The 22,272-nt window shown below is 30.6% G+C and overlaps 1 long non-coding RNA gene and 1 pseudogene across 1 annotated transcript in view; one reads left to right on the top strand and one right to left on the bottom strand.

Moving 5' to 3' along the window:
- The window catches only part of LOC119687921, a 57,388-nt gene that overhangs the window by 29,272 nt on the left and 5,844 nt on the right, over nt 1-22,272 (top strand). The gene's annotated exons all lie outside the window — the stretch shown is intronic.
- On the bottom strand, nt 3,364-22,196 carry LOC119687920 (annotated as a pseudogene).

Below are 22,272 nucleotides of genomic sequence, written 5' to 3'. Positions count from 1 at the left end.
TTGTGACACCTACATGAAAAAAATCAAAAAATTTAAGATATTAGTATATTACTAAACTATTATTTTAGTCTGAAATACTTACTGTTATACCGCATTTACGTGCCAATTCTTCTTTGGCACGTTTACTCCAAGCATTAAACTCTTAGTATTTGTTATCAAAGTAACGCCCTCAAGGACTGAGGTCTTGATGCAAGGTGGGATCATATCTACCCATGCTGTTGTCGTAGGGCTGTTGTTGATCATAACCGCCAGATCCCATGGAATAACCCATAGAATCTTGAGGTGGTGCTGGTGACATCATTGGAATAGTTGTACCACTAGGTGGGCCGGCCATTGAATATGGTGAGGCTCCAGCTGCTTTCTTTGCAGCGTATAGATTTGCTTCTTCCCGAGCTTTACCAATATTCTTCTTGTATCGTATACGTTTATTGCCAAACCAATTAGAAACTTGTGACACCTACATGAAAAAAATCAAAAAATTTAAGATATTAGTATATTACTAAACTATTATTTTAGTCTGAAATACTTACTGTTATACCGCATTTACGTGCCAATTCTTCTTTGGCACGTTTACTCCAAGCATTAAACTCTTAGTATTTGTTATCAAAGTAACGCCCTCAAGGACTGAGGTCTTGATGCAAGGTGGGATCATATCTACCATGCTGTTGTCGTAGGGCTGTTGTTGATCATAACCGCCAGATCCCATGGAATAACCCATAGAATCTTGAGGTGGTGCTGGTGACATCATTGGAGTAGTTGTACCACTAGGTGGGCCGGCCATTGAATATGGTGAGGCTCCAGCTGCTTTCTTTGCAGCGTATAGATTTGCTTCTTCCTGAGCTTTACCAATATTCTTCTTGTATCGTATACGTTTATTGTCAAACCAATTAGAAACTTGTGACACTTACATGAAAAAAATCAAAAAATTTAAGATATTAGTATATTACTAAACTATTATTTTAGTCTGAAATACTTACTGTTATACCGCATTTACGTGCCAATTCTTCTTTGGCTTCCTCGAATGGATAAGGATTGCTCAAGTGACTATAGAAATATTCGTTTAAGATTTCCGACGCTTGCTTACTGGAATTGCTTGATGCAAGGTGGGATCATATCTACCCATGCTGTTGTCGTAGGGCTGTTGTTGATCATAACCGCCAGATCCCATGGAATAACCCATAGAATCTTGAGGTGGTGCTGGTGACATCATTGGAGCAGTTGTACCACTATTGGGCCGGCCATTGAATATGGTGAGGCTCCAGCTGCTTTCTTTGCAGCGTTTAGATTTGCTTCTTCCTGAGCTTTACCAATATTCTTCTTGTATCGTATACGTTTATTGCCAAACCAATTAGAAACTTGTGACACCTACATGAAAAAAATCAAAAAATTTAAGATATTAGTATATTACTAAACTATTATTTTAGTCTGAAATACTTACTGTTATACCGCATTTACGTGCCAATTCTTCTTTGGCACGTTTACTCCAAGCATTAAACTCTTAGTATTTGTTATCAAAGTAACGCCCTCAAGGACTGAGGTCTTGATGCAAGGTGGGATCATATCCACCCATGCTGTTGTCGTAGGGCTGTTGTTGATCATAACCGCCAGATCCCATGGAATAACCCATAGAATCTTGAGGTGGTGCTGGTGACATCATTGGAGTAGTTGTACCACTAGGTGGGCCGGCCATTGAATATGGTTTGGCTCCAGCTGCTTTCTTTGCAGCGTATAGATTTGCTTCTTCCTGAGCTTTACCAATATTCTTCTTGTATCGTATACGTTTATTGCCAAACGTTTATTGCTGGTGACATCATTGGAGTAGTTGTACCACTGGGTGGGCCGGCCATTGAATATGGTTTGGCTCCAGCTGCTTTCTTTGCAGCGTATAGATTTGCTTCTTCCTGAGCTTTACCAATATTCTTCTTGTATCGTATACGTTTATTGCCAAACGTTTATTGCTGGTGACATCATTGGAGTAGTTGTACCACTAGGTGGGCCGCCCATTGAATATGGTTTGGCGCCAGCTGCTTTCTTTGCAGCGTATAGATTTGCTTCTTCCTGAGCTTTACCAATATTCTTCTTGTATCGTATACGTTTATTGCCAAACGTTTATTGCTGGTGACATCATTGGAGTAGTTGTACCACTAGGTGGGCCGGCCATTGAATATGGTTTGGCGCCAGCTGCTTTCTTTGCAGCGTATAGATTTGCTTCTTCCTGAGCTTTACCAATATTCTTCTTGTATCGTATACGTTTATTGCCAAACGTTTATTGCTGGTGACATCATTGGAGTAGTTGTACCACTGGGTGGGCCGGCCATTGAATATGGTTTGGCTCCAGCTGCTTTCTTTGCAGCGTATAGATTTGCTTCTTCCTGAGCTTTACCAATATTCTTCTTGTATCGTATACGTTTATTGCCAAACGTTTATTGCTGGTGACATCATTGGAGTAGTTGTACCACTAGGTGGGCCGGCCATTGAATATGGTTTGGCTCCAGCTGCTTTCTTTGCAGCGTATAGATTTGCTTCTTCCCGAGCTTTACCAATATTCTTCTTGTATCGTATACGTTTATTGCCAAACCAATTAGAAACTTGTGACACCTACATGAAAAAAATCAAACAATTTAAGATATTAGTATATTACTAAACTATTATTTTAGTCTGAAATACTTACTGTTATACCGCATTTACGTGCCAATTCTTCTTTGGCACGTTTACTCCAAGCATTAAACTCTTAGTATTTGTTATCAAAGTAACGCCCTCAAGGACTGAGGTCTTGATGCAAGGTGGGATCATATCTACCCATGCTGTTGTCGTAGGGCTGTTGTTGATCATAACCGCCAGATCCCATGGAATAACCCATAGAATCTTGAGGTGGTGCTGGTGACATCATTGGAGTAGTTGTACCACTGGGTGGGCCGGCCATTGAATATGGTTTGGCTCCAGCTGCTTTCTTTGCAGCGTATAGATTTGCTTCTTCCTGAGCTTTACCAATATTCTTCTTGTATCGTATACGTTTATTGCCAAACGTTTATTGCTGGTGACATCATTGGAGTAGTTGTACCACTAGGTGGGCCGGCCATTGAATATGGTTTGGCTCCAGCTGCTTTCTTTGCAGCGTATAGATTTGCTTCTTCCCGAGCTTTACCAATATTCTTCTTGTATCGTATACGTTTATTGCCAAACCAATTAGAAACTTGTGACACCTACATGAAAAAAATCAAAAAATTTAAGATATTAGTATATTACTAAACTATTATTTTAGTCTGAAATACTTACTGTTATACCGCATTTACGTGCTAATTCTTCTTTGGCACGTTTACTCCAAGCATTAAACTCTTAATATTTGTTATCAAAGTAACGCCCTCAAGGACTGAGGTCTTGATGCAAGGTGGGATCATATCTACCCATGCTGTTGTCGTAGGGCTGTTGTTGATCATAACCGCCAGATCCCATGGAATAACCCATAGAATCTTGAGGTGGTGCTGGTGACATCATTGGAGTAGTTGTACCACTGGGTGGGCCGGCCATTGAATATGGTTTGGCTCCAGCTGCTTTCTTTGCAGCGTATAGATTTGCTTCTTCCTGAGCTTTACCAATATTCTTCTTGTATCGTATACGTTTATTGCCAAACCAATTAGAAACTTGTGACACCTACATGAAAAAAATCAAACAATTTAAGATATTAGTATATTACTAAACTATTATTTTAGTCTGAAATACTTACTGTTATACCGCATTTACGTTCCAATTCTTCTTTGGCACGTTTACTCCAAGCATTAAACTCTTAGTATTTGTTATCAAAGTAACTCCCTCAAGGACTGAGGTCTTGATGCAAGGTGGGATCATATCCACCCATGCTGTTGTCGTAGGGCTGTTGTTGATCATAACCGCCAGATCCCATGGAATAACCTATAGAATCTTGAGGTGGTGCTGGTGACATCATTGGAGTAGTTGTACCACTAGGTGGGCCGGCCATTGAATATGGTTTGGCTCCAGCTGCTTTCTGTGCAGCGTATAGATTTGCTCCTTCCTGAGCTTTACCAATATTCTTCTTGTATCGTATACGTTTATTGCCAAACCAATTAGAAACTTATGACACCTACATGAAAAAAATCAAAAAATTTAAGATATTAGTATATTACTAAACTATTATTTTAGTCTGAAATACTTACTGTTATACCGCATTTACGTGCCAATTCTTCTTTGGCTTCCTCGAATGGATAAGTATTGCTCAAGTGACTATAGAAATATTCGTTTAAGATTTCCGACGCTTGCTTACTGAAATTACGACGCTTACGTCGGGCATCTAGGAACCGTGATCGCAATATCATTACTGCTTCGCAAGTAGACTGCTTCAACTGCATTTGAATCGAGCTGAATTTTTTGTGGATAATTTGTACCATACGCTCAATTTCTTTGGGAGTTATAGGTCTATAAAATAAATCGGAAAAGCATAAAGTTAATATCAAGAAAAGTAAGTAATATAAAGTAAATATAAAATATCAATTATTATGATTTATTAGTTTACAGTATTAACATTTGTTTTCAATTCAAAAATATTATGAATATTTTTTCCTTAGTAAACTTTAAATTTGACCTGAGACTACAGGTGCATTATCGCATAGTAAAGTCTAACAATTAAACAATTATAACATAAAAGGGCTATGATATTTAAAATAAAATGGACGCGTTGAATTGAGAATAAAAATTTTAACCCATCGTTCAGAAATTTCTATCGGTTTTTTAAAATTATATTTATTACAATGTTTTTTAACTCAATTATTAATTTGTAGTAAGTGTATTTATTAAATAAATATTGAAATATATAGATACAATACAATTCATAGACGAACAAAATTCAATAATAATATATAAATATATAATAACAAAATATAATGTAAAACAATACAGCCGCTATTTCTATTTACTATTATTTGGATTATTAGACGTCTTAATATTTTTTTTCAATCGATTGTTCAATATTTATTTATATTGTATATTTTTTATTACACATTTATTGTTATTTATTTATTGTTTTTCTTTTTATTAGAATAAACAGATTAGAATCTGTAAATTTGGGTTTAATTAAATATAATATAAAATATTTTCTTAGATATAAACAATAAACAATAAAATAAAAAAGTTTTGATTATAAGAGATGTATGATAATTCGATTACGTCCGAAATCACAAATCAATGCTTAATGGGTATATCGTGACTGGATTGAATGCTCACAGTTAAGATTTCTGTAGAAGCTGTCACAAAGAGAGTACAAAGACAGCGGTGTAACATTTGTTATGTTAGTAATTGATTCTCTCTAGAAAAATTGAGCACAATGAACTTAATACAACTTGTCAGATTTATAATTGATACCAAATGGTTTGAAAATGCGGTGTAGGAAATTTTTGCGAATATGTCCTAAGTGAACATATTCAATCCTTTTAGGAACGTCAAAACAATAGTTTATATAAATTAAATTTACTTAATTGTCAATAATATTGTAATTCGATATAACTGAAAGCAGTGAGTCCTGTATATTAAAAAGTGAGACCTTAAATAATCCTCATATTGAAAGCTACTGATTTATAACTAGTAGGTCTTAGTTTTTATACGTGATAATGTAAAATATTATACTGTAGATTATAATTATATTAAAACCCAATTACACCAGGAATAGCTAAACAAAATTGGACAGATAAATAACCCTTCTGTCAGATTTCAAGACCGACCAGATCCAAACTGGACAAGAAACGTACCAGGTATCTATTTCAACTGTTTAGCACTACATTTTCAGTACCAGGTTACTGCTTATTGAAAAGAAATGTTATGAATCTGACTCTATCCTATTATTAATTTTGTTGGGTTTATGCCTCGGCGGATAGGAAGAAACTGTACCATCATTGACTAGAAGATTTAAAATCTTAAATTGGGAACTTAGCACAAGTTTGTACACTTGTTATCTTGATTTATATTCACTTGAATGGCGGAATCGTGCCTTTCGGAGTTGTTTACTCTAGTTTGAGCATGAACAGCACTAATCCATGATATTAAAATGGGGTATTATTTTAGCGTATGTGAGTTTTTGGATACAAATGCGCCAATGCAACCTAACCCAACCTAATATAAAATAAAATCTCATTATTCAATAGACACACTGAAAGTTTTGTGCTTTTCATGGTTATGACATCTTGTCAATCTATACTATTAGCAAATTACATGCCACCACATTTGGCATAATCTACAATCTACATTCCGAGTCTACTATCTTTTCGTAAAACTCAGAATTATGCAAGAGAAAAAGAAATTTGATTCGAATATAAAATATATGAATAACAAACGGTTATTTTTAAGATTTTAACAAATCATTTTAAACTCTTAAAAAATATTAGAAAAGCGAAAGATATTGAATAGAATACTTTTAAAATATGTAGGTTTCAAGAGCAGATGGGTTCATGTCTCTTGTATTTACTCATCACTTCTAATCGAACTACTCCAACAACCTCATAATATGTACGAATTGATTAATAATCAAATCACAATTTTTTCTACTAAACTTAGGTCAGGTTAGGTTATACCGGCGATCCCAGGGGGATCCACTTAGGCCCATAGGCCTATTATGCAACTGTTTTACTGAAAACCCAAGAACTAAAACCATCTAGAACCTTTGACAAAGCTTATAATGCTGTTTAGAGGGAGGTCTCGAAGTTCGCCAAGATCCTCAAAAAAGAAAGCCACTAAAAATTTAAGGCCGCGTAAGTGCCGGACAGAAACAAAGCAGGTGGGAGACACTTTCGTCATCTTCACCACAACTGCGGCAAAAATCGTTGAAAGGGAGATTCAGTCTCCTAGCATATTTACCTAGAATACAATGACCTGTTAGTAAACCTACTACAAGACTGATATCTCTGCGGGGCATCTCTAAGAGAGATTTCGATTTTCTATTGTTGGTCTGTGGCCACATTGCATACAGATGCCTGCATATCGCAGAGTCTTCCCATCTTTTGTTAAATAGTTCGGCACAGGAAGAACTCAATACAAATTTGCATGATAACGATATGCCAAGATTGTTTAGGTGTTTCGAGTTGTTTCCTGAAGCACTCCGTCTGGCTAGCTCATCTGCTTTGCAATTGCCGAAAATATCCCTATGACCGGGAACCCAGAATAGAGAAATATTGAACTGAGAAAAATATTGAACTGCAATAAACTTAACAACTTAAACAAACTTAACCGTGGGCTTGTACGTCTTAGTGGTGATTAACATATACATATTTATAGTATAAAAGTAATTAACATCAAACTATACCTGGTGCGACTCTGCTCTCTGAGTAGATTCATTACGTGAGTGGTGAATTCATTGCATGCCTGTTCATATTTCTCCAGTTCTTGATGGTATATTTGTCGGATTTGAGCAAGCTTAGCACGATAATCTGAATGTTCAATGGCATTATCTGCTCCATCAATTGACAGGGAAGAACCTACTTTAAAATGGAAGAAATTAGAATTCTTTTTATTTTTTTCTGTACATCAGTTAAAAATATATAATATCTACCTTGACTGGCTGCAGCAGCGGAAGCAGCAGCTGCTCCACCGCCACCTTTCTCAGGACCAGCAACACCTTCATTAATCAACATATTATCCAAACGCATCAATTGTGGATCTGGTGGTTCCTCTTCCTGGGTATTACGAATTGATAGAACTAAAATAAAATAAGATAAGAAAAATTAAGTAAATTAACTATTTTACTATGTACTATTCATTTCTTTTAATAACTACTTTAATTATTTAAGAGTAGAAAGTAATTATGCTAAACAGTGTTAGTAATTTTTATAACATTAACTTGATTAAGGATTCAATCTAATCCTTTTCTAATTCTTTTTAGTATTTCGATTTTTGTTTTACAACAAAAGTAAAAACGATTTACGTAAAAATATTTTAGCATTTACTGGTTTACACAAAAGTATAACTCCCATGCTTACGTGCCCTGCGTGCGTACGTACACATTTACGTACTCAAACAATTTACCCATTTTAAAATTCTGAAAGACGCCCGTTAGGGCTCCACTCCTTCTTCTGCAGAAATTTTCTTTTGTCGTATTATAGACCAACATAAAATTTTATTTGCTTGTGCAAAAATCTGGAAACAAAATCGACGCCAAGTCAACTAAGGAAAAAGTTTCTCAGCAGCAAAACAGATTGTCGTTGTTTAGCGATCCAACATACATCCGTACACGTCTTGGGAATTGAGAAGTTGTTGTCGTCGTTGGGTTCGTCGTTGTTTTTGCCATTTTACGCAAAATACTTTCAAGGCTTCTTTATACTTCATACTAACTTAATAACGTTATTCGTGTATCAAATATTTCTCTTTTATTTCATTTATTTTTTATTTTTCAGAATACATTGTGACCGAAAAGCTTTCGGAAATTCTCATTTAAAATTCGCGCGCTGTATATTTTTCGATATTTTAAGTTTATGTAGTTTGGCAGCACTGTCCTTAAATTACTATGCCAAAAAATGAGCGCGATCTGTCGGACAGTTCGTTTACGGCAGCTGTTGAAACCAGTTCACCTCAGTAGTGCGTTGCGAAAAAAACAATGGAAAAAAATATTGAACAAAGAGTTTGCATCAAATTTTGTTTTTCGAACGAAATTTCGTGTGCAGAATCGTTGCGAATGCTACAAAAGGCTTATGGGGAATCAGTTTTATCGAAAACTCAAGTTTATGAGTGGTACAAAGCCTTTCAGGACTGTCGTACGACCGTCGAAGACATGCCGCGTTCTGGACGACCTTCGACCTCTACCACCGACGAAAACATTGAAAAGGCAAAGGAAATCGTGTTCAAAAATCCTCATGTGAGTGTTAGAGAGATAGCACGAGAGCTAGGCATCGGTCGTGAGATGGCTCGTTTGATTTTGGTGGACAATTTGTGTATGCGACGTGTCAACGCCCGGCTTGTTCCGATTCACCTCAATTTGTTCAACATTATCAACGATTTTAAGGCCAAACATTCAATAAATACCATCGAACAGCCACCGTATTCACCTGATCTTGCACCGTGTGACTTTTTCCTGTTTCCCAACCTCAAATTACCACTCAGAGGAACGCGTTTTGAATCCATAGAAGACGTAAAACAGAATTCGCAGAGGGAACTCAAAGCCATACCGGAAAGCGCCTATAAAAAATGTTTTGATGATTGGAAGAAACGTTGGCATTTGTGTATCGCTTCTAATGGAGCATATTTTGAAGGAGATAAAATAAATATTGATGAAGATTAAGAATTTTGCGTTTTATTTAAAATTTTCCGGAAACTTTTCGGTCACAATGTAGTTCTTCAACTTCTCAAGGGAGTAGAGTTAAAGGAAACTTGCGACATTTGCAGTTTTAAATTTGTTTTTTCTTTGAATAATCAAGACTAAAATTAGGATTGAAGTCGAAGTCGTTAATTATTATAAAATTATTTATTCTATTCTATTCTATTAGAGAACTAATATTCTATAATTTTAATTCTATAATTATTATTCTACTTTAGAATTATTATTCTACTATAGAATTATTATTCTACTATAGAATTATTAATCTATAATATAGAATTATTATTCTATAATGGACTTATTATTCTATAATTATTATTTAATAATATAATTTATATTCTATAATAGTGAATAGTTTAAAGAAAAATTACGATGGACCAAAATATTCATAATATTCGTAATTTATAGTTACTTATGCCACTTAACCTTCAAAGTAGCTTTGTTAACAACAAATAAATTTAACAAATGGATCTATAACATAAAATATATCTTAAAAATGGACATACAAAAGTAAATTTTCAAAGAATAATCTTTTTCCATTACCAACGTCATATCAACTTTCAAAAAGATTTTTTCTTAATTCTTGGACACAAAATAAAGCTCTGGCGCCACCAAGAAACAAAACTCATATCTTAAATCACTAAAGCTAGAAAAAACCCTTTCATTTAATTGTTAACAGTATTAATCATATTTAAAGTTCAGATATAAAAATTGATTTTTGTTCGAACGTATTTATATAACAAAAACAAATTTTTAAACTTTTGTAAAATTATAGTCTCCTCTCAAAAATATTTATCTAAACTTTTATATAAAAACGAAAGAAGAGAAAGTAATATTTGAGTTTTACCAAAACTGCAGTTATCAGAAATCTACACACGTTTAAGTGTAAGTACTTAAAAGGATTTAAGGAATTACCATTATTATACATCCCGCTGTTTAGTGGTTTCATTGATGTCCTTAAAATATTACATCAGTGAAGTATTTCATACATAATAAGAGAGGAAAATTATGTATATAAATATATGCACAATAACATAATAGTATAAGAATTAAAACTTATTATTTATAAATTATACAAAAAATATGTATAAAAGTATTAATTATAAATAATTAAAGCCAATAACGAAAAATAAATAATCGTGACTTTCAAAAATTTCTTACTATAGCCAGAGTAAGTTCTACCTTCTATCAAAATAGCAATTCTCAGCTGTACAAAATGCGATGATTGCTCAAAAACGAAAACATAAAATTTGAGTTTATGTTTTTATTAATAAAATTATTTTAATAAATATTTAAAAACGTTTTGCTATAATCGAGAAAAGGGGGGAAAACGCATGTTTTTCGAACATGCAATGGAGTCCCATATTCAGAGCCTGAAAAACCTTTCCTATTAATTTTGTGGTTGGCGACAGATGTTCAAATGTAATATCTGAGCATCTAAGCACTGGCAGTGGCTGTGGCAGGCTCATGAACATCGAATCTGATGCATGTACAGTTCGTTATACGGTGGAGAATTTGGTTAGATTTTTGAAACCAAAAAACAAATTTTGTGCTAAATCAATACAAAATTGTACTATTTTTTTAAGACAACTAAAGTTTATTGGAAATATTGCTCTCAAAATTATGTATTATATATAAAATATTTAAATTATTGGCAGAATATCGTTCCATAATTTATAAGAAACTATTAGAAATAAAACGAACAAATTCGATACGAATTTTAATGTGTCGGAATATCTGCATAGTATCTCAGAAATGCCGCAGATGTGGTATTTGAGGGATATCAACGTGAATACAGAACAGATAAATCTATTATTGATACTCAAGCTTAAAAAACCAGATCCTCGAAAAACTTAAAATCAAGACGACACTTATACAAATGGTATATCATAATATCTTTCTATGGCTTATAGGAAGTATTATAAGACAATTTCAGTGAAATTTTAATAAATAATGTATGATATTAGATATTTTCTGGAATATTAACAGTGCCTTAAGATTGCTGGAGATGTGGTGTTGTATGAGCACCATTATAAATACAGACCAAGAAAAACGATGATTGAAAAGATGAGCACATGCTATTCAAGCTTAGCTATTTAAAGACCAAATCCTTTAAAAATTTAAAAACGTCGACATTGATACAATAGATAGGGAAAGACTAATCTCTCAATACCAGAGAGTTTATACGAAGGCTCACTTATAGAAAGTTTGGTAACATAGCCACAGAAATGCAACGATTGGCACTATTATTAGAAACGAAGACAAAGAGTTGCTTAGTTTTAAAGGCATAAAAAATATAATCAATAAATTAATGAATAAAGTAAAGATTAATTGATTTAAGTGATTTTTTTTAATTGATTAAAAAATTATTACAGAAAATTTAATTTAAATAAAATAAATAACAAATTTAAATAAACAAAAAATAAACAAATAAAATAAATAATAAATTTCAATAAAATAAATAGTAAACTTAAATAAAATAAATAGTAAATTTCAATAAAACAAATAATAAACTTAAACAAAATAAATAATAAATTTAAATAAAATATATAGTAAGTTTAAATAAAATAAATAATAAATTTAAGTGAAATAAATAATAAATCTAAATAAAATAAATAATAAATCTAAATAAAATAAATAGCAAATTGAAATAAAATATATAATAAACTGAAATAAAATATATAATAAGTTGAAATAAAATATATAATAAATTTCAGTAAAATTAATAATAAATTTAAATAAAATAAATAGTACATTTAAATAAAATAAATGGTAAATTTAAATAAAATAAATAGTAAATTTAAATAAAATAAATAATAAATTTTATATTGTAAATCTGCTCCAACTACTCGTATATTCCATTGAAGTAAATAAATATATCGTAATTTAAAATCACATCATACAGAACTAAATAATATACATAAATAAATAACTCGTATAGATAGAAAAGCAATAACTAATAAGTAATGAACATATTTAACCCACACGATAGAATTTATACATATACGAATCCTTTTTCTATCAAGGCTATACAAAATGTGCAATAAATGGCAGAAGGAGCACACTCTGAAAGGATAACACAATAGTAAACAATAGCGCATATTACCACCAATAAATCAATTTTATGTTTCTAGTGGTTTTTCTAACAAATGCAATAAACAGTTTGTGCAGAAGAATGAATGCATCGCATCTATTGTATATCAGTTATGAAGGAAGATGTAGTCTGTTCTAATGGCATCATATGTCAATAAAAGACTTTAAGATGCTGCATGTATCATATCTACACTTGTCTGGAATAACTGATAATGGGGTAGTTGACATTATTTTTATTACATTTTTGTTCCTTTTTGGTTCCTCTTTTTTTTTGCAACAAGTTAAGTAAATATTATAATGTTAACATGACCACGTGCTGAAAGAATTGAGTGTAGACAACTGAAACACTAAATCGAATATGAGATACGTGCAAAAATAAATAAGAAAACTATACGAATAGAACAGATTTCACATAATTTTCATGTAATTAGCAAGTGTAAAGTGGTCGTAAGATACTTTTATGTATATATACATATGTAGTATATATTAATAGATTAGTCACATTTGAACAGAGAACATTTTTGATAAATATTTAATTAAAAGATACAAAGCCAACTGTACTTACTCATTTCTATCTCGATATTACTTTTACGCATTAAACGTGAGAGAAAAAGTTCTAATAAATTTATGAAAATAATTCATTAAAGAACAACACATGTGTATGGTAGAAATATATAATAGATATATCGGACATAATGCTATAGAAATGCACTTCTTTAATGTGCAATGATTGCTTAAGTAACACATAATTCTGTTATGATTTCAATAGATGTCCCTTCAATGAGAAAATATTTTCAACAAATTTAATACTAGATCCCTTGTTAATTTTTTTACATTTAATTTAGAATGTCTTTATTAATATAATACGAACTTGCAAAAGCAGGGAAAGTACTAAAGATAGACGTGGTTACATATATTAATACCAAAACACATACTCTTACTCGTATTCATTGGTTTGATTTTATGTAGAAAAGTTACTATACATTTTTAGACAAATACATAAAAAGTTGTTATCAGATAAACATTTTAATAGAAAAACTTTTAAAAACATTTAAGAAAGGTAACAAAATAATTATTATCTATTTCTGTACTTAATTACTTTTTGCATTCTTACAATTTACAATTCACTATTAATAAACCTTTTATAAATTCTTTCTTAGTTTTCACTAGTGTAAATACTACTTAACATGCAACACCATCAAAAAGAGATTCTAAATTAGGATACCTTGACTGCCAACTTCTCAAAAAGAAAAAAAACTGCCTTTGAGATTATTGTTCCAATTTTAGTAAAAATACAATATATATGTATTTCTTCAAATATTGGTCACTTATCTCATATTAGAAGTCATAGCTTCACCGAGAAAAGCACCTTACATTTATCAGAATCTGTTATCCGTTACCGACGGTATTTTTATGACTTATCTTATACCTATAAACAAAACCAATTTTAATAAAATACACAAGAACTCGAATACTGATATAAGATTGGAATGTCCACGTCTAAAAGGACGCCTCAAAACTGAAACGTGTGGAGCAGTATACCGTCGAATAACTTTAATCGTTCACATAGCTGCATACTACCAAATCATTACAAAGCCTTTAGAGCAGAACTTAATCACTTAAGTGAGTCTATATATCTACAGACAGAGATACTATATCAAAAGCTGTGTCGTTCATGACATCTCATCATATAAAGCAAACGATGTTCAGATTATACTGTTTTCATCTTAAATATTAGATTAGGTTAGGTTAGGACAGGACAGCTATCTATAATAGATTATTAATATTTTATCTTATTATCGATAGTAAATCTTAGAATTTAAAAGAAAAATATACAAAACCTTTATGATTATTAGTCAAAATCTTTATGATTACATTACACTAAAGTATTTGTAAAAAACTCATTATTATGTGCTTGTTCAAAAATTCGGCCTCTTTTAGTAAAATTATGATTAATTGCCATCGCTTTTTGAGTGATTAGTTCTATATATAATATAAAACATGCAGTCTCTGAGTAGAACAATAGAATAGTTAATAGAAACATTAATTTTTATTAATGTTTTAATATTTAAAATATAATATATAAAATTAAAAATTAATATTTTCATTTTATCTAAAATAAGTCCTTTATTTTAGTTAACTTGTAGTTTCTTAATATGCAACAAAGGAGCCAACATGGGAACACACTGGAACTGCATTATAGATAATAAATTTTAATTTAATAAAGTTGATTTTATTGACAGTTTTATTGACTCCTGACGACACCTGTATATAACAAACAAAATATTGAGAACAAAAGTTATTATAAAAATGAAAAATAAAAGCCCAAAATGGCCAAACCAGCAAAAAAATTAAGTCCTGATTAATAAAGTCTGGATTTTGTCTTAAAATGCATTTTAAGAGTTCGGAAAAATTCTGCGTTCCAAGACTATTAAAATATTATCAAAGATACAGTTTTGAGGATGAGAAATAATTGGCCTAAGTTTTGGTTTGAATTGTTTTCATCTTTACACAACTTACATTTAAAATTTCTACCTGTAGCTTTTTCCTAACTCATTCTAATTGCCTGATAGAGAGTATTGAACGAAACTTGATCATCGAATAAGACGAGTGGTTCAGGTACGTAAACCCGGCCGTTATATACGAGTAGCTTGTTGCTCGAGTAGCTCGAGCCAAATATTGGGTGCTAGCATACTCAAACAAGAAAACATTTGAATTTTCGAACAGCTTAAATAATATTTGAAGCATTTATGTATATTATATGGTATTATAATTTGGTGTGTTCGAACACTACTTGTTTGTGGCACTGTGTCTATTGATGAACTATTGTATTCTATCTTATCCATAATAAACAAAAAGGATTCTTTTCATTTCAACTACTCACATTCGTTGATTTATTCTTTGTAAAATATTTTTCTCTTGTATTGTATAAGTGCAAGGTATTCTCCAATAATATTGATTGTCGTTTGTAACAACTAATAGATATGCTATATTTGTTTTTATATATTTAACATTTATGAATTAAATAAAATAAAAATTATATATCTATATTTTTCCTCCAATGAATTTCTAAGGTATGAAATTAATTAATAATTAATAATTAATTAATATTTGTGTATATTATACTGAAAACGTACTAGGAAATAAACCGAAATATTTGTGGCCAAAAATCTTTATTACAAATTAAAATAAAACTAAATTTGACAATATATTTAATAAAATTTTTTTTAATGTTAATTTTTTCTTGCCGAAAGTGATGCGTCTTTATGACGAAACGAAACTATTTAAAAGTTAGGCGGATTCGAATAGCAAAGAAAAGACAAGGACAAAAATTTATTTTAATTTATGTATTGTTAAATAAACGACTTAATGTTCAATAAAATTAAGTTGTATTAGAAGAAACTTCGATATTCTACATATTATATTACTAATACGAAAATTAATATTAACTATTATAATTATTAATAATTATTAATCAAATAAAAAATATTATTATTATTTAATTATTTTTATTAAAATTATTATTATTTTTTTAATTTCAATAAATGTTTATCTTTTGTTTAAATTTTAAAACAAACATTGTTTAATAATATCTTTAAATTAAGATTTCATCTTATAGAAAAATATTGCACTTTAATCGTGTCATAACTAACTCTCTTTCAATAACTATCCCTCTAAATAACGAACTCTATTAATGACGAACTCACTAAATAATGAACCCACTAAATAACGAAACTTCTGAATAAAAACCACTCTAAAGAAGGAAACCTCTATATAACTAACCCTACTAAAAGGGCCTTCGAACCTTCTAAATAACGAATTATCAAAAAATTGTCTTGTTCTAAGTTAAGAACACATTAAGTATGGGCGCGCAATCACGTCCACGTCTATTTAACAACGGACATAAAAAACCCTTTTGACATTCTACTTATTATAACTAATCATTAACGTAATGTAAGTTGATGCTAAATAGCGTGCCTAGTTATTTTGCTAGTATAATCAATATAGATTTGAAATCTTAATATTGGCATATAGCTTATTGGAGAAAGTTCTTAAACTAGCGAACTCTACTAAAATAAATAAAAATAAAATACTAAAACTATGTGAAAAAAAAAATAAAATAATTATGATATGGGATTAGGTGTAATTTTGTCTTTCAATGGAATACTTTTTGAAAAATAGTGCTAACTAACTACACTAAAAATAAAGCGTAAGAAAGTAATAAAAATTATATCAAAATGTGTTTAATAAAATATGTCTAAGCTGGACTCTTTTAAGACAAAATAACCATTTCAAGATATTGAAAAGTAATGATTTTTTATACAGAAATAATTAAAGAAAATATTTTCTAATGGGATGAAAATTAAAACCCCTTTTCATATATTGAAAGAAGATAAGTAAATATATTTTTTTTATATTCAAAACAGTAAATATTACTTTACTTCCTTATACTAAATGAAAACAAACCCAGGCTATACTCAATGTGACGATAGCAACAGGAATAGGCAAAAGATATCATTTCCCTTTGTAATTTGTATTTTAATATCAAATATTAACCTGCAGTATACGTTTAGATAGGGTTCGATTGTTTTTAGTTCCGACGGCTATTCGAATGTTTATGGGTTATCATCATTTAATTTGATTTATAAGTTTTCATCTTATTGTTTATGATCTCATGAATATCATGGTTAGACTATGTTTGTTCTATATTATTATTATAGCCCCAATAAAGCATTATATTTTGCCCAAAGATATATATTCTTTTTAAAATTTGGCAACAATTCGTACACATCATCTGAGCACATTTCTTGGATTAATATATGTGTAAGACCACCTTAAATAAATTTTTGGGGTTGAAAATTCAGGTATATAAATTCTAATTGATTATAGATTATAATAGGAACCAAAAAAGAGTTTGTTTTTGTAATGGTTTAATCACTGCTTCAACCGACCAATAAACAGTGCGAAAAATCTTAAAAAACCGGTTTCAATTTGCGGCGTATCTAGACTTAATCATAAAATAGATTAAAGGTAGTCAGAAGTACAAATTTCTAAGATTAATCAAGTTTTAGCAAAAGTATTTTAAAGACATGTTTCAATCACAATCACAATTAGTCTAGTGAATCGAATCTTCAACTTTTCCACTCAAAATTACGTAAAGGAATATTTAAGAATGAACTAGAATAATTAGTATGAAAGATACTCACATATTATATTGTATTATTTACTATATTATACAGCAAAGCTGTTTTAGAAAGCTTTAGCTGTTTGGTTTAGAAAGTGTGTCTCATAGCTTTAGGGGGAATAGTGATTAGACAAAAATCAAAGAATCGTATACAGCAAATTCGTACGATCGGACGCAAAACAAAAGATTTTGTATAGCGAATTTGTACGCTTGAACGAAAATGAAACGATTTTGATATTCGATAGATTGACTAGTATGCATTATGTTTTTTATAAAGTCTCAACAAAAATTTCACTTTAAATGTAAACACGAAATATCTAAAAGAAGTTCATGCATTTTTAATATATGGTAGGATCGGGAAAAAATAATATTGTATGGCGCTCTTTTGAGATATCCAAAAAACTTATATTAATGTTTTTTCTCTATAAACCTTTAACAGATCCATTCTTTCTAATAGTAAAATAAAAATTTGAAAAGCAGATATTTTTAAATACATGAAATTGCAGAATATTTATTAAATTATAAACTGTTATATGACTTAAATTTCTTGTATAAACCATTTCAGAGATATAAAGTTATTTCAGTTTGTAAAGTATTTAGGTAGGTTTCTCTTTGACATTTAGTATTACGGTATTAAAATATTTTAAATAACAACCGCTAATATCAGGTTTTTTATGTTTATTGGATCAATGCTTCAATAGCCGAAATGAAGTCACTTGACACTCTGCATATTATATATATCTTATTGCGAAACTATTAATACATCAACGGGCAATGACGCACTACGACTTATGAAATCTATTGTAGTTCCAGGAAAGCTCTAGAGGCACTTGTCCAACTGCTGCTCTTCCCTCCCAACTCGATAACCGTTTGCCGCTACCACAAGATTTTTTACATATATGGGATAAATATATAAGTACCCAAAATGAAATCACTTAACACAACGTATATTATATATATCTTATGCTAAAACTATTACTATATCAACGGACAATGATACTTCGCAACTTTTACAATTTATTATGTTTACAGGAACACTCAACGAAATGGAATGAAATCACTTAAGACATCATATATTATCAGTGTCTTATTGTAAAATATGAATACATCAATTTCATTCAATAGAATGAAATCACTTAAGACATCATATATTATTGGTGTCTTATTGTTAAACTATGAATACATCAATGGCACTACTTCACAACTTTTAAGATCTATTGTGTTTCCAGGAACGACACGAATCCATACTACCAAATGCTGCTCATTCTTCCCAATTGGGAGCCAAATAGATAGTTACCTATGTAGTTTGCAACAATAACAAACAATATTTATAAATTAAATACTTCTATATCAACAATAGAAAGCATAATAAATACAAGAATAAAGCAATTATAATATTTTTATGACGATAAATTTTAAAGAATTATTTAAACTAATCAAGATTGAAAGCAATATTTTGATTATTAAATCCAGTGAGATTAATTAAATTCCTTTAACAAGCTACAGAGCTATAGATAAGCAGTCAGCAAAAGTTTAATATTTGAGCTACCACAGAAGCACGTTCCCGAACGAAGGAAACGCAGGAAGATTTTGCTGGACGAATACATAATTTTGCACACGTTCATTTAAAAGAGCAAAAAATCAAATCAACCGCCACAGACAAATAAACGAATACAAGGCAAGTAGCATCCAGAGGTACTTTCCATCTATTGCACCCCACTCCATATTCCCTTACAAGCAGAAACAAAAATATCTTTACAAAGTTAAGTTAACAGAATGAAGATTGTCGCCAATACACAATGGAAGGCAGAAGGTATTGCACACAACTTGGTTAACGCAAGCACAGAAACACTCCAAACACACATTTGGAAACGCGAGTTGGGTGGTGGATAGGGTGAAGCAAATAGGTGGTGAAGCAAATGGTTATGTGTAAAGGGGGAAAAAGATGCTATTCAAAACATCTGAACTCTTCGACTTAAGTTTAAGGTACATTTTTTCTTTATAAAATAAAAATATTTGTTATTTTTCTACATTTACTGCGCTTTGCCGAGTAGGGATAGGGATAAGCTCGTTATATGTTAATACAATGGAAGGAAATATTCAAAAAAATTGTATAAATATGAAAAGAACAGAGCATAGTAAACATTATTTGGAGCATTTGAAACGTGATTCGAATTCTCCTGTTTGTTATATTAATATTTTATTTATAATAATAAAATAAAATGAAATCAGACGAAAATGTGGATTTGAAATTCAAAAAATTTCAGAAAAAAGAATTCTCAAAATAAGCTCTTTTTGTTGGAGTGGACGGAGGAGACAGAGCACTTGAGGTGTCAAAGTGAAGAACATTATTCTTTATTGTTGTTAAAGTCAATTTAAAATTAAAAATAAAAAATTGAAAACAAATTTTAATAAATTTAAGCTTACCGGTTTTTTCTTTAATTTCACACAGCACTGAAAACAAAGCCGGTTTCATACGATGGCAATTTAAAGTGTGTAGTGTGTTTCCTGGCCTGTGCCTCATCTAGTGATTGCTCCAAAATACTCATTATCTGTTGCAATATTTCGCCTATGTCCTTCTGCTTGCGAACTTCATTTTCATTGCCAGCATTCTGGCCGTCGTCTTGGCTAGGCATCCTATAGCCTTGTGGAGCCATCATGCCGCCGGCTGTGTGTGCCATCATACGATTTGGTTCCTCCATGGTGTGCCACCAACAACAGGAATGCACCAAAGCTAAAAGATTATAACAATAAATAAATAAAATTATAAATAAAGTTTTAATAATTTTGTACAATATAATGCGAGATACTATATTTAGGATAAGGATAAGTAAATTCTATTGCGAATAATATTTGCTACTCACGCATTTTGACAGTTTAAACTATTTATGCACTTGGTCTGGACTTACTTCAACCCGAAACGCACACGTCTTGTTGCCGCAAAGTTAAAACAATAACTGAAGCTGGAACCATTCAACACGCACACAAGTGCTTGGCCAATGAAACGTAAAAGGAGCATATATGCATGGACCGTATGCGCTGCTGCTCTCTTTTACCAAACACAAATCTTGTGATGTGCGCTCTCTCATCAAACATTCACCGATGTGAACACAAACGGAAGAGAAATACAATATAAAATCTTAGGCGCAACTGAAGATTTGCACAAGTGGATACAAATGAAAATAACTCAATACGTATTTTGTATTATTGTATTTTCCAAAAAAAAAAAAAATAATAATAATTTCATAATATAAAAAAATACCAGGATGTGATGTGATTTTGTGTTGATAAAAAAAAACACCAAAAAAATTGGCACCAAAGCGATTTTTCATCCTTTTTTTAATTTATCTCAAGTACCGTAATTAAAAATTAGAAAGCAAAAGATGACCTTGAGTTATGAATATTATTTTTATATAATTTAATGCTGCAATATGTTTTTAAAAATAAGAAGAGAAAGTTTTTAAAATATTAAAAACACATTTTCTAATATTTTAGATTTTAACTCATTGAAAACAGCAAACATCAAAAATCATATGCAGCAAATCTTTATGAGCGGCACATTAAAAATACACAATTTACAAAAACAAATATGAATACGATATAACAATAGCAAGTGTAACAGTTCCTTCACTCCTCTACGACTACTCCTCTACGCAAGGCAAACAATCCAACAGACAACAGACACATCTTCACATTTAACACTTCACAAGCACTTGAAAATACTTCGTTGAAGTTTTTCTTTTAACATTTTTTTTTGTTTTTGCGTATGTACTAGTGCTGTTCATATTCGAATTTACGAAGTATTCGAAGAAATTCGAATATTCGAAGACTTCGTTGAAATGCGAATATTCGAATATTCGAAGTTCTACGAATATTCGAATATTCGCATTTCAACGAAGTCTTCGAAGTTGAAAAAACTTCGAAGTTTTTGTGAATTTTTGTTCTCGAAGTCTTCGAAGTTTAAATGTAGTGAAAAACTTCGAAGACTTCGTAAGCAAAAGGTGAAGTGAGAGTTCAAAATGCAAACAAACGTGCATCACACAAATTATTTGAGGGATGAAAGCATTTGCTTCGTTTGTACGGTTTTATGTTTTTTTTTTTTGGTGTTCTATGCAGAAAACTAAAAACATGTTTTTTTGTTTTATTTTGTTACATAAAATTTATTTTATTATTAAATATATATTATAATATATATTATAATATATATTATTATTAAATATTTTTTATATTAAATAAAAAAGTCACATTTTAAATAACTTATATTTATTATTTATATTTAAAAAATTATATTTATGAAGATTTTTAATATAATATAAAATACATGAAAATTTGATGGAATTTCTTTTATACAATTTTGCTTATACACTAATTTAAATTTTATTTAGATACTTCCTTATAATATTATGTATTTCTTTTCCTAGAATAAGGGATTTAAAAATTTTCCATAAACAGTAAAATAACTATAACTACAACAAAACATTCAAAATTTTATAATGCAAAAATAAATTTACGCTTACCTGCGTGATAATCACAGCTCATTCAGGTCAAAAAATTAGGCATTAATGAGCAAAACTCATTTTTCCATAACTAATTTTCAAGGTTTTAATTTGTGATTTCTTTTTAAAGAAAAATGAAAATTTTTATAAAATTCCATTACTAATAAAATCCATCAATATCAATATTTTCA

This window comes from Teleopsis dalmanni, chromosome X (genome assembly GCF_002237135.1).
Source record: "Teleopsis dalmanni isolate 2A chromosome X, ASM223713v2, whole genome shotgun sequence".
Taxonomy (NCBI): domain Eukaryota; kingdom Metazoa; phylum Arthropoda; class Insecta; order Diptera; family Diopsidae; genus Teleopsis; species Teleopsis dalmanni.
This window is presented reverse-complemented; position numbering and strand designations above follow the sequence as displayed.